Source organism: Narcine bancroftii, chromosome 12, assembly GCF_036971445.1.
Source record: "Narcine bancroftii isolate sNarBan1 chromosome 12, sNarBan1.hap1, whole genome shotgun sequence".
Taxonomy (NCBI): Eukaryota; Metazoa; Chordata; class Chondrichthyes; order Torpediniformes; family Narcinidae; genus Narcine; species Narcine bancroftii.
In genome coordinates, this window is record NC_091480.1 from 11,335,142 (window position 1) to 11,347,044 (window position 11,903).

Sequence of the window (11,903 nt, forward strand, 5' to 3'; positions counted from 1 at the left end):
TCTTTTCCCCCTCCTTCCCTCTCTCTCTCTCATTTCCCTCCCTCTCTCTTCGGGTCTGGCTTTCTAATTATTTTGTCTCTTTTTTTTCATCTTTTCTTCCCTTTTGTTCTTTTTTTTCCTCTCCTCTTTCTATCTCTCCCTTCCAGTCTCTCACGTGCCCTTTGAATCATTTGTGGTCCCCTGGTGATTGTCAGTTAATCCTCGTTCCTGCTTTCAGGCATCAAAACCTAAACACTGAATTAAAAACAGAAAGTGGTGGAAACAGTAACTGGAGGACGCTGAAACTGAAATGTTTTCCCCCTCCACAGATGCTGCCTGATTTACTGAGTGCTTCCAACATCTGAAGTATTTTTAATTTTCATTCACTTTATTCCCTTTTAAGACGCCTGTTCAGACCACGCGCTTTTTCTCAGCATTCGCTCATTTTCACTAAAATGCCATTCTGTGCAAATCTTTGATGGACCAAAAATAAAGAGGCTTTTGTTGAAGTACCTGAGGAAATGTCCTTGTGCTAAGGATGTGACATAAAGGGAAGATTATGTCGCAGAGCTAGAACCCTTGTCACTGTTGCAATGCTCTGTAGAAGATACTGCACAGAACATTTGAGTCACAGACTCTTGAGTCGAGAGTCATATCCACAGTTGTATTTATTGCAGAGATGCTGGGTACAGCATAGGCCTTCAGTGCCAGTTGAGTGGAGTTGACATGCTCTCCTTATGACTGAGAGGAGTTCCTCGGTTGCTCCGGTTTCCTCCCATGTTGTTTTGTCCACTGTACAGATTCGAGTGGTAGAATCCAAATTCACTTTGTCATTGTCTGGTAAAACTAGCAATGAAACACTCAAAAATCTCACCATACAGTGACAAAAGCTGCCTAACAATACTGTACTACACGATTAGTTACTAGAGTTTAGTCAAGGCACAACAAGATATTAAAATGTCCGCCATTAAAATGGAGAACACTTCCCCCGATCTACGAGGCCACTGCGGATTACACACACCTCCAACCCAAGTCAGATTAAGTAATTCCCCAATGAACCAGGTGCTAGGTGAGGGAGTGTATACACAGTGTAGTCACAGTTCATAGAGCTTCCCAAACACCAGCATTGGCCACCACGAGGCCCAGATCAAAGCAACTTCCAGTCCTCCATTGTCATCACAAGGCCCAGGGTAAAGCACCTCCGAGTCTTTCAATTCCGGCGCGACTCCGCCGCTCCCCGGTTGCACCCGGATGCACCGCCAGCACTGCTGCACCACCTTTGGTTCTCATCCTTCGAGACCAGGAACCCCAGCGACAGCCCGAAGTCCGAGAACCACTGGCTGCCACAAGCAGCTTGAGCCCTCCGCTAGGCTACAATCAAAGCTGCATTTTTGACAGCAATCGAGTCCTTCACGAGTCCGCAGCTCCTGTTCGGTGCTCTCCCCCGTGTCGCATGACTCACTGCAGTCCGACATCCAACTTCATCAAGTTCAAAGCTGAGTACAGCCCCCAGCATCTATGTTCCATTTGCAGCAACAGGAGAGGTAAAAGGCAATAGGAGGAGAAGTTGGGATTGGTGTAATTGGGAATGTGTGGACTTGGTGGGATGAACGTGTGCCAAGTTATCTTAATAAGATGGAAGACAGAGAAAGGAAGGATTCTATATATTCAAGGCACAAGATGTACTCAGCTTAAAAATACAGGACACTCACTTTCCCTCTCTCACACAGTCACACTCAAACATCCACCTCTCACACAGTCACACTCAAACATCCACCTCTCACACAGTCACACTCAAACATCCACCTCTCACACAGTCACACTCAAACATCCACCCTCTCACACTAGTCACACTCAAACATCCACCTCTCACACAGTCACCACTCAAACATCCACCTCTCACACAGTCACACTCAAACATCCACCTCTCACACAGTCACACTCAAACATCCACCTCTCACACAGTCACACTCAAACATCCACCTCTCACACAGTCACACTCAAACATCCACCTCTCACACAGTCACACTCAAACATCCACCTCTCACACAGTCACACTCAAACATCCACCTCTCACACAGTCACACTCAAACATCCACCTCTCACACAGTCACACTCAAACATCCACCTCTCACACAGTCACACTCAAACATCCACCTCTCACACAGTCACACTCAAACATCCACCTCTCACACAGTCACACTCAAAACATCCACCTCTCACACAGTCACACTCAAACATCCACCTCTCACAGTCACACTCAAACATCCACCTCTCACACAGTCACACTCAAACATCCACCTCTCACACAGTCACACTCAAACATCCACCTCTCACACAGTCACACTCAAACATCCACCTCTCACAGTCACACTCAAACATCCACCTCTCACAGTCACACTCAAACATCCACCTCTCACAGTCACACTCAAACATCCACCTCTCACAGTCACACTCAAACATCCACCTCTCACAGTCACACTCAAACATCCACCTCTCACAGTCACACTCAAACATCCACCTCTCACAGTCACACTCAAACATCCACCTCTCACAGTCACACTCAAACATCCACCTCTCACAGTCACACTCAAACATCCACCTCTGTCACACTCAAACATCCACCTCTGTCACACTCAAACATCCACCTCACACAGTCACACTCAAACATCCACCTCACACACTCTTGCAGTCAGTCAAACATACACCTCTCACACACTCTTACACAGTCACACTCAAACATACAGCTCTCACACACTCTTACACAGTCACACTCAAACATAGACACGCATGCTCACCATTGTCACATGTACCGAGAGGAGTGAAACAGGGAAATCTGCGGACACTGTGTAGTAAAAATACACAAACGCTGGAGGAACTCAGGCAGTCTCGCCGAGTCCATCAGAGGTAAAAATATTACCCGACGTTTCAGGCTGAAGTAGAGGTCAGACCTGAAATGTCGGGGTATTGGGTCTTTACCCCTCCTATGAACGTTGTGAGACCAGCTGAGTTCCTCCAGCATTTCTGTGTTTTTTTAACATGTACCGATATACAGTGAAATTGTGTGCTATCCAGGCAAGTCAACCTCTGCCTAGTACAGCAGTAAGTACAAGAATTAAAATGGAATATTACAATACAGAATGTTTCTGAAATGATTTGAACTGGACCTTTTTTGGTTAATCCAATTTTTCGGATAACCAGGAAATGGCTTTAAGCACCCCTGTAACATCAGTAGAATACTGATGCCAATCCCGACACCTCCCCACTGCTGTCGCTGATCCTGCCTAGGAGCCAGAGGTCCCCGCTCCTGCCCAGGAGGCCACTCTCCTTGATGACGCTAGGACAGCAGAGAACCCTACGTGAGGGTAAAGAAACAGAAAGAGAGAGGGGAGGGAGTTACCTGAAAAGAAGACAATCTCCCCATGCACCGCCTGTCCCGCCGACTTCCTCCTGTTGCCCACTGATGACTCGAGATTCCAGCCTGCTTCTCCGTGCCGGCATCCAGCTGTTCAGTCTGTCTTCCCAGCTGGATCTTTGTTCTTTCCAAACTGCCGCTAATACGCATCAGAGTCCCACATGAACACATCGGGTGAAATTTTTTTTCAACTTGTGACACCACCGAAAAATATTTCAGATAACTGAGATTTTCGGTTAATTGGAAACGTACTGAAAAACAAAAGTGCAGGGCATAGTGTTAAAAAGTACATAGACATATGCAAGCATGCACACATACATTTAGACAGAACTTTCTCTCACACATACACACAGCCCACCAACCTCTCTCCCTTCCTCATTCCCTGCCTGTGTGCGCAGCAAGATCCGAACGGGTGCCTGACCCTACACGCCAACCTGACTCTGCATGCCAACCTAACCCCACATGCCAACCTGATCCAAAGACAAGTCAATCAGACTCTAACTACCTGCACCATTAGGGCTCTGTTACTCTGTCAGATCCTGCAGGCATTTCCTGCACTGCAAGATCCCACAAACATCAGGGAGAAAAGTAACTGCTCGAAAAGTAACTGAAAAACAAATGGTGGGACAGCGATGCCTCAATTAATATATTTGACAGCTCAGTAAGGCAGAACATCAATTGCTCAGAGATTCCATCTGATTGAGCTGTGCTTGTGCAAGTTCCCTCTTGCTGTGAGCACGGTTTCCCCTGTGGAATATTTCATTCCCATGACTCATGGTTGATCATCACCTGACAGAAGGACACAGAAACAGAGAATGTTCATGTTCAGCAGCTGTCTCTGTCGTCTTCATAAACTCACTGAGGCAGAATCAAAGCAGAATCCTTTTTAGACTGAAGGAGGTGCATTATTTCATACATTTTGGTCAAGTTCCTTGCTTTTTGTGTTTAGTTCTTAATATTAATTTGGCTCTTAATCCTTTTGTTGCCCTATTTGGAGTAAGTCAGCTGATTTAAATTGGCCTAGGCTACAATCCCATGGAGTTGCCTTTGCTCTTATTGCCAGAAGAGCCAGACTTGTGAGCTGGAAGGATGCTGTCCCTCCAACACATACTCAGTGGTTGTCTGATGTGATGGCATACCTGACTCTGAAAAAAAATTAGATGCTCCACTCATGTGATGAACCTTCATTTTTCTAAATTTATGGGGTCCTTTCGTTTATTATTAAGATTATTGGATCCCATTTTAGGCTGTCCTTTCTTCCATGCATTAATGAAACATATGTTTAATCACATCACAAGGGAAGGGTTAGATTATCAGAATAGTTTTTGTTTCATATACATTTTGGGCGAAGGTTCCGCTGGACCGGTGCAACTTTGTATGGCCCCTCGTACGGTTGCTGTAGCGGTGCGCCTTGTGGTCCCCTCCACATGAAAATGAACTGGGCTGAGTCAAGCTCTTTGGGGAGATGAAAAGGCTGGGTGCTGTGGCGTGCCAGGGGTGGGGAGCTAGGGAGGCCCATTGCCTGTATAGGTCCGCCAGAAGGTTTTTGTTGGTGGCCATGGTGTGAGGGTCTGGGCCGAAAACCTCACCCGGCAGGGAAAGCGGAGCGCCATAGACCAACTCCGCTGCTGAAGCCTGCAGGTCCTCCTTGGGTGCCGTCCTAATCCCGAGGAGGACCCAGGGTAGTTCGTCTGCCCAGTCTGGTCCAGAGAGTCTGGCCATAAGCGACGTCTTTAGGTGCCTGTGGAACTTCTCCACCAACCCATTGGACTGCAGGTGGTATGCTGTGGTGGAGCTTGACCCCTAAGAGCTTCGCCATCTGAGTCCACAGGGCAGATGTGAACTGCACCCCTGTCACTAGTAATATGTGCCGTGACTCCGAAACGGGCGATCCATTGGCTGACCAAAGTCCTGGCGCATGTTTCTGCGGAGGCCTCCTTAATCAGGATGGCCTCCACCCACCTTGTGGCCCGAACCATCACCATGAGGAGGTAACGAGCCTCCTTGGACACCAGCAGGGGCCCGACGACATCAACATAGATATGTTGAAATCTGCGAACTGCCAAGTCGAAGTTCTGGATGGGGGTTCGTGTGTGTCGCTGGACCTTGGAGGTCTGGTACCTGGTACAGTTCTGTCACCCCCTTCTTCAGCGTGTACCACACAAACCGCTCCACGACCATCTGCACAGTTGTCTTTACCGCTGGGTGAGCAAGGCAGTGGATCAGACTGAAGACCTTCGCCCTCCAGTGCAGTGGGACCACCAGGCGCGGAATGCCTGTTGAGACGTTGCAAAGCAATGTGTCCAGGCTGCTGGACATCTGGTCATCAAGTGAGGCCGAGGTGGCAGTCCGCAAGGCCTGCATCTCCACATCATTCCTCTGTGCCTGAGCCAGGTGCTCATAATCCAGGCCAGGTGCGAGAGTGTTGATGGCTGGACGGGAGAGTGCACCTGCTACTATTGTCCTTGCTGCCCTGTGTTGGATGTCGATTGTGAACTCAGACGAGAGGTGGCGCTGCTGTCTGGCAGACCACAGATCCTTGGCCACTGCCAGTGCTCGTGAGGGGCTTGTGATCCATGAAGGCTGTGAATGGCCTGCCCTCGAGGAAGTAGCGGATGGCCAAATACAGCGCCAGGAGCTCCCAGTCGAAGGTGCTGTATTTAAGCTCCGGCGGGCACAGCTGCTTGCTGAAAAAGGTCAGCGGGCATCATCAACCATTGAGCCACTGTTCCAGAACTCCCTCCACTGCTGTAGCGGAGCCACCAGCAACATGGCGCTGGCAAGAGCCTCCTTTGTCGCAATGGAAAACCTGTCTGCCTCCTCTGACCACGATAAAGTCTTTTCTTTGGTGGCCATGAGCATGACCAATGGGCGCATGGTGCGCGTGGCTCCGGGGATGAAACGATGGTAAAAAGTTCCCCATTCCCACAAACTCTTGGGAGGCCTTTCAGGGTGCAGGGTTTGGGGAATTGTTGAACAGCTGCTATTTTCTCTGGTGGCGGCACAGCTCCAGCTACTGAAATGGTGTGCTCCAGGAACTGGTGGGACTCCTTGCCAAACTGGCATTTGGCCGCATTGACCATGAGGCCGAAGTCCGCCAGCCGGACAAAGAGTTTGTGGAGGTGGGCTTTGTGTTCATCACGGTTGCAACTGGCAATGAGAATATCGTCCAGGTAAATGAACACAAAGTCCAGGTCTTTTCCAACTGCGTCCATGAGGGCACTGGAACATTCGGACCGCGTTCTTTAGACCAAAGGGCATACGCAGGAACTCGAAGAAGCCTAAAGGGGTGATAATGGCCATCTTACCCATGTCATCTGGATGCACAGGGATCTTATGGTATCCCCGCATGAGGTCCACTTTGGAGAAAACCTGTGCGCCGTGGAGGTTGGCAGAGAAGTCCTGTATGTGGAGTACCGGGTACCTGTCGGAGGTGGCTGTATTATTCAACCGACGGTAGTCCCCACACGGTCTCCAGCCCCTGGACAAATTTGTGACCATATGGAGCAGTGACGCTCAGATGATTCCCAGTTCCTGGACCCTGGAGAACTCCTCCTTTGCCTGCTGGAGCTTCTCAAACAGCAGACGTCTGGGTCTAGCATGCAGCAGGGGTCCTGTGTGGTGATGTGGTGGAAGACCCCATTCTGGGGCAGGGCGACGTTGAACTGTGGCTCTAAGATGGTGGAGAATTCAATGAGGATCTCGAACTCATCCCTGGTGGTGGCTACGGTGGTAATTTTGGGCCTGCGGGCTTCTGTTGTGTCCAGTCGGGTGGAGTGGAATGTTCGAGCATTGACCAGCCTTTTGCCCTTCACGTCAACCAGCAGGCCGTGAGCTCTTTGGGAGTCGATCCCTAACAGCGCAGTGCCCACAGTAGCTAGGTCAAATCTCCAGTGGAACTTCTCCTTCCCAATCTGGATCTGTGCCCTACAGGTGCCGTAGGTCAATGGTGGAGCTGTTGGCCGCACGCAGGATTGGACCTCGAGATCGGGTGCGATTCTCTAATGCTGCGGAGGAAATGACCGTCACATGAAAGAGGCTGTCGCAGCCATCAATGGCGGCTGGCCTAGTCGTTTCCCTGAAACCCACAGGGCTGGCGGCACTTACAGGCTGCGCTCCCCAGCGCTGGTGGTAGAATCACCAGGTCAACTGGCCCTTCTCTGGCTTGGTCTCGGCTAGCTCCTGGTCATGCCACCTGGTTGAGGGCTGCCTCATTCTCCTTCCGTGCACCAGAGGGCATCCACACAGGCTGCTGCTGCTCTCCTCGGGTTTGAGAAGTCTTCATGTGAGGAGCAGCTGGATGTCCTCCAGCATCTGTTCCAGGAAAATCTGGCTGAAGAGAAAACTATGCTTGTGGTCTTCCGCCAGGGCCAGCATTTCATCCATCAGCGCCAGTGGACTACAATCCCCAAGCCAATCTAGGTGAAGGAGCCTGGAAGCCCGTGGCTGGGGAGTTAGCCCAAAAGTTTCAAGCAGCAGGTCTTTGAGGGCACTATACTTGCCCTTAGCCAGGGGGTGGTGGATGATGTCATCCACCCTCACTGCTGTATCTTGGTCCAGAGCGCTCACGACATGATAGAACATCGTGGTGTCTGAGGAGATATTGCAGAGTTGAAATTGTGCTTCTGCCTGCCCGAACCAAGTTCTTGGTCAGTGGGTCCAAAAGTGTTAATCTCTGCTGAATCCACGGTGTTTTGAGTCCAGAAAAACAGGCAGTATGAGCAGTGGAAGAAACACAGCCACCACGTTGAGGATCGTTAACGACTGTTTTTTTTTTTAAAATCAAATTCAACACGCCCCTTTAAGGGCAGCATGTGCTCAGTCACCTGGTGCATCGTGACGTCATAATCACTGCCCAGGGTGTATGCTGGAAGGGATGCTGGAGAAACCTCTGGCGTCGTCATTTCCCCACGGCTGCCCCGCCCTGTGGCAATACAAGCAGGGCCGGTTCGCCAGGAGGATGTGTGTCGCCACAACTTTTTTTTTTAAATATAATCAGCAATTATTGCCTTCACCACAGACCACCTCTTACAAACCCTACAGACCACAGGAATCCCTGGAGACAGATTGAGAAATGCTGTTTTAGTGCAATAGATCAACTGCATAAAATGATTTTTAAAATATTTACAACAGATCAGAAAATGTTTTGCATTTATCTCAAATTGACTTAACATTTTTGATGAATTCAGGCATAAAATATATTCACTGATAAATGATTTTTGCAATGTTAGAAATTTTTATGCATGTGGTAATGAATACAAACAGTTGGACTTATTTGCAGTGAATGTCTGAAATATAATCTTGGCAGAATTCTCTGTGAAGAAAATATTTTTGACATTCATGAACTTCCAAGAAAGGAATCAAATCAAGTTGTACCACAAGGTGGTGGCTAGAGATTAAATAAAAAGACAGCCTCAACATCTGTGGGCCAAGAATCACTGTGACACAATGCACAATTGAACAATTTGACAGGCTCCGACTATCTGCATCCTGCACAGGCTTTGTTATTCATCTTTGAATACATAGCTGGGACACTGGGTAGGATCTCAGCGATGAAGCTTCACAGTCCCACAAGCTGCCAACGTACTGTGGCTTTACAAATGGAGAATGAGGATGCCAGCAGCCATGAAACTGCTTGTACGGACAAAGAATGCAAGAAATGCTTCTTTTTCAGACATACAACTTACTTCTTTTAAGTCTAATCACTGTGAAGCGCTTCAATTATATCTTCAAAAGTGCATACATTCTTCTTAATAACTCGTGATGAAGGGCTCAAGCCCGAAACGTCAGTTATGCATCTCTGCCTTTGCTAGATAAAGGACACTGTTTGACCTGCTGAGTTTCTCCAGCATTGTGTTTTTACTATAAAAACTCATACGAGGGGTCCGCTCATACCAAGCTGTAACATATCTAGAATAGGCAGCCAAAGGGAGTTAAAGAATTGCATACAATGTTCAAAAGGCACATGATCCAATACATAGGATGGGCTTAAAGATTATGTACTAAATTGCAGGCAAAAGGGGCTTGTCCCACAATATGTTCTTGACTGGCATGGACACATTGGGCTGAAAGGCTTGTTCCAGGCTGCATGACTGATGGATTTATGCATCTGAAAATAGAGAAAAGCCACCATTATTTAGCAGAAAAATCTACTAGGAAATCGCTTTCTCGTTCTCACTTACCATCCAAGAAGTAAAGCTTCTGATAGTCATATTCTTAGTGCACACTGATGAAATCTTCATTTCCAAAGACAAGTTTTGGTATTTCTTCATTACTTCAGACCTGCATGGATCCTTTAATGCTCCTGAGTCTTGGAGATCAAAATAATAGTTGCATTGATAAAGCAGGGAAAGATGGTCTACCTTAATAGAAAGTCATCTCAGGATATTGGAGAGTGAAAACCACAATGTAGTTTATTTGTACAAGGATTGATCAATGCAACATTCTAAACTTTGAAGAGATTTGGTCTGTTCATCAGACTATTGAAAACTTCAAAAGGTGTACTGTTGTCAGCATTCTGCCTGGTTGCACCACTGTCACGTTCAGAGGTGGCAAAGTTCAGGACAAGACTCCAGAGGTCTTTTAACTCAGCCTCGTCTTCACTCCATCGAGGACATCTACAAGAGGCCGTGTCTTAAGAAAGCAGACACCACCACCACCCAGATCATATCCTCTTCAATCTGCTACCATTAGGGGGAAAAAAGTACAGGAGCCTGAAGACAAGCACTCAGCAGCACAAGGACAGCTTCTTCCACCCCGCCATCAGATTTCTGAATGAACCGCCTTAATTTGACTTTTATTTTACTTGCACCATTTTTATTTATTTTGTAAGGGAGTTTATATAAATGTTTGCCCTGCGACGCTGCTGCTAAATAACAAATTTTGGACATGATCCTAACAGTAAATTCTGAATGAATTCATACCACACCGAACGAAAGGAGGCTTATGAAATGGGCAGAAAAATGCAGTATCTTTTTTTTAAAAAAAAAGAAAATTGCTTATATTTTGACAAGTTCTGCAGCCTTCAGAATATCTCAAAACAACTTCTGTGGTCCTCATCCAAGATGGGAGGGTTTCCAGAAGGCATTTCCTCTCAAATTTGAATGCAGAAACTAAATAGCCTTTGACACTTGTAGGCTGCAGATGGCTGGCTAAAAGCATAACAACCTTGTAAGAGACAATAACGCATGAAGAAGCAATGAACATCTTTCTCTGAACATTCGTGATTTAATATGTTTGAGATCTAATTGAACTAGAAGCTAGTTTCTTCTCATTAAATGCTCGTTTTACTCATTAAAAGTATTGGTTACTTGGCCCCCACCCCCCCCCCCCCAAGGTTTGCTTCCTGAAGCCAAATTGGGGATTTATGATAGACAACTTTGAGCTGAATACAAAGATGATGTCAGATTTGCTGCATCACATAGGACGTTAGAGAAATTCTATATCAACTTTTATTGAATGTAGCCCGTTTAATCACATATTGACGCTGACACCTCGCGTGAGCTGAACTGACCCAAAAAAGTTTTGCTGCCGATTTCCGATTGTACTCAGCATCTGATGCCAGAGTCCGATAATAGTTGGCCAGTAGTGGTAGATTTCATTTGCCCTGATAGCTTTTCTATGCTCCCATTGTCCTAGTGAAACTTTTCACCAAATGCAACAGAATGTATCACAGCTGCTGCACCATTGGGAGACTTCGGATTTTAATCTTTCTGAAGACCATAATAAATACTATGGTTAAGTACACTCACTGTGAAGAACATGTGCGTCAACACATGTTCAATGTAATGCACAGCATCTGTACATGTGAGCTGCTTTGAAAGCCTGTCTGGATCTCTCCTGACTAAGCATGCCCAAGACAATATTTGCATAGTACCTACACTGAATGCATGCCCAGACATGCTTGGACTGACCAAAACAGCTCGCTTTGTGGAAAATATACTAGACGACTTAAAAATATGACAGGAAATCACAAAAATAGGTTATAGCTAAAAAAACAGTACATGATAGGAAAATTTTACTGTGATTTTAGGAATCAGTAGCCCAAAGTCTGTAAAATACACCCAAAAGTGTTCAGGAAGCAAAATCTTTGTTGTCCAGTGTTATAATCCACTCTGCGTGACCCTTTACTTAGTCCATTGTTACATCTTGCTCAGCTCTGCTCCATTTCCAATCACAGAGGCCCTGACTCCAGCATTCCCTTTCTACTTGCCAGGTTCTCTAGAAAACTCATTGTACAGTGTAATTTTTTTTTTTAAATAAAAAGGGCAAATTAAAAATGTACCAGAAATAACATCCAATAGTCCGTAAAATCTGCTCAGAAATAAGGTCTGCAGGCGCTGCGATTGCCAGAGTAACTCAGCAGATTCCGCAGCATCCATGGGAGACAAAGATATATAAACCAACATTTCAAGCCTGAGCCCTTCATGTATGCAGAATCCCACTTACAACTGCTCTTTAAAAGTACAGTACACTGGTCTTCCAAAGAAAAGTAAACAATGAAACAGAA

At 46.7% G+C, this 11,903-nt stretch overlaps 1 long non-coding RNA gene across 3 annotated transcripts in view; it reads right to left on the bottom strand.

Annotated features, from left to right (window-relative positions):
• The window catches only part of LOC138746920 (uncharacterized), a 44,297-nt gene extending 33,597 nt beyond the window's left edge, over positions 1–10,700 (bottom strand). For 2 of the 3 annotated variants that reach the window (XR_011347188.1, XR_011347186.1), the window contains exons 1-2: positions 9,082–10,700; positions 3,380–3,645 (exon numbers count right to left, since the gene is read on the bottom strand). This is a non-coding gene — a long non-coding RNA (uncharacterized lncRNA). Of the gene's footprint in view, positions 1–3,379; positions 3,646–4,732; positions 8,142–9,081 lie in introns of those variants that run through there. The other variant, XR_011347187.1, reaches the window with a different exon arrangement.
• Between the last annotated feature and the right edge of the window lie 1,203 nt (positions 10,701–11,903).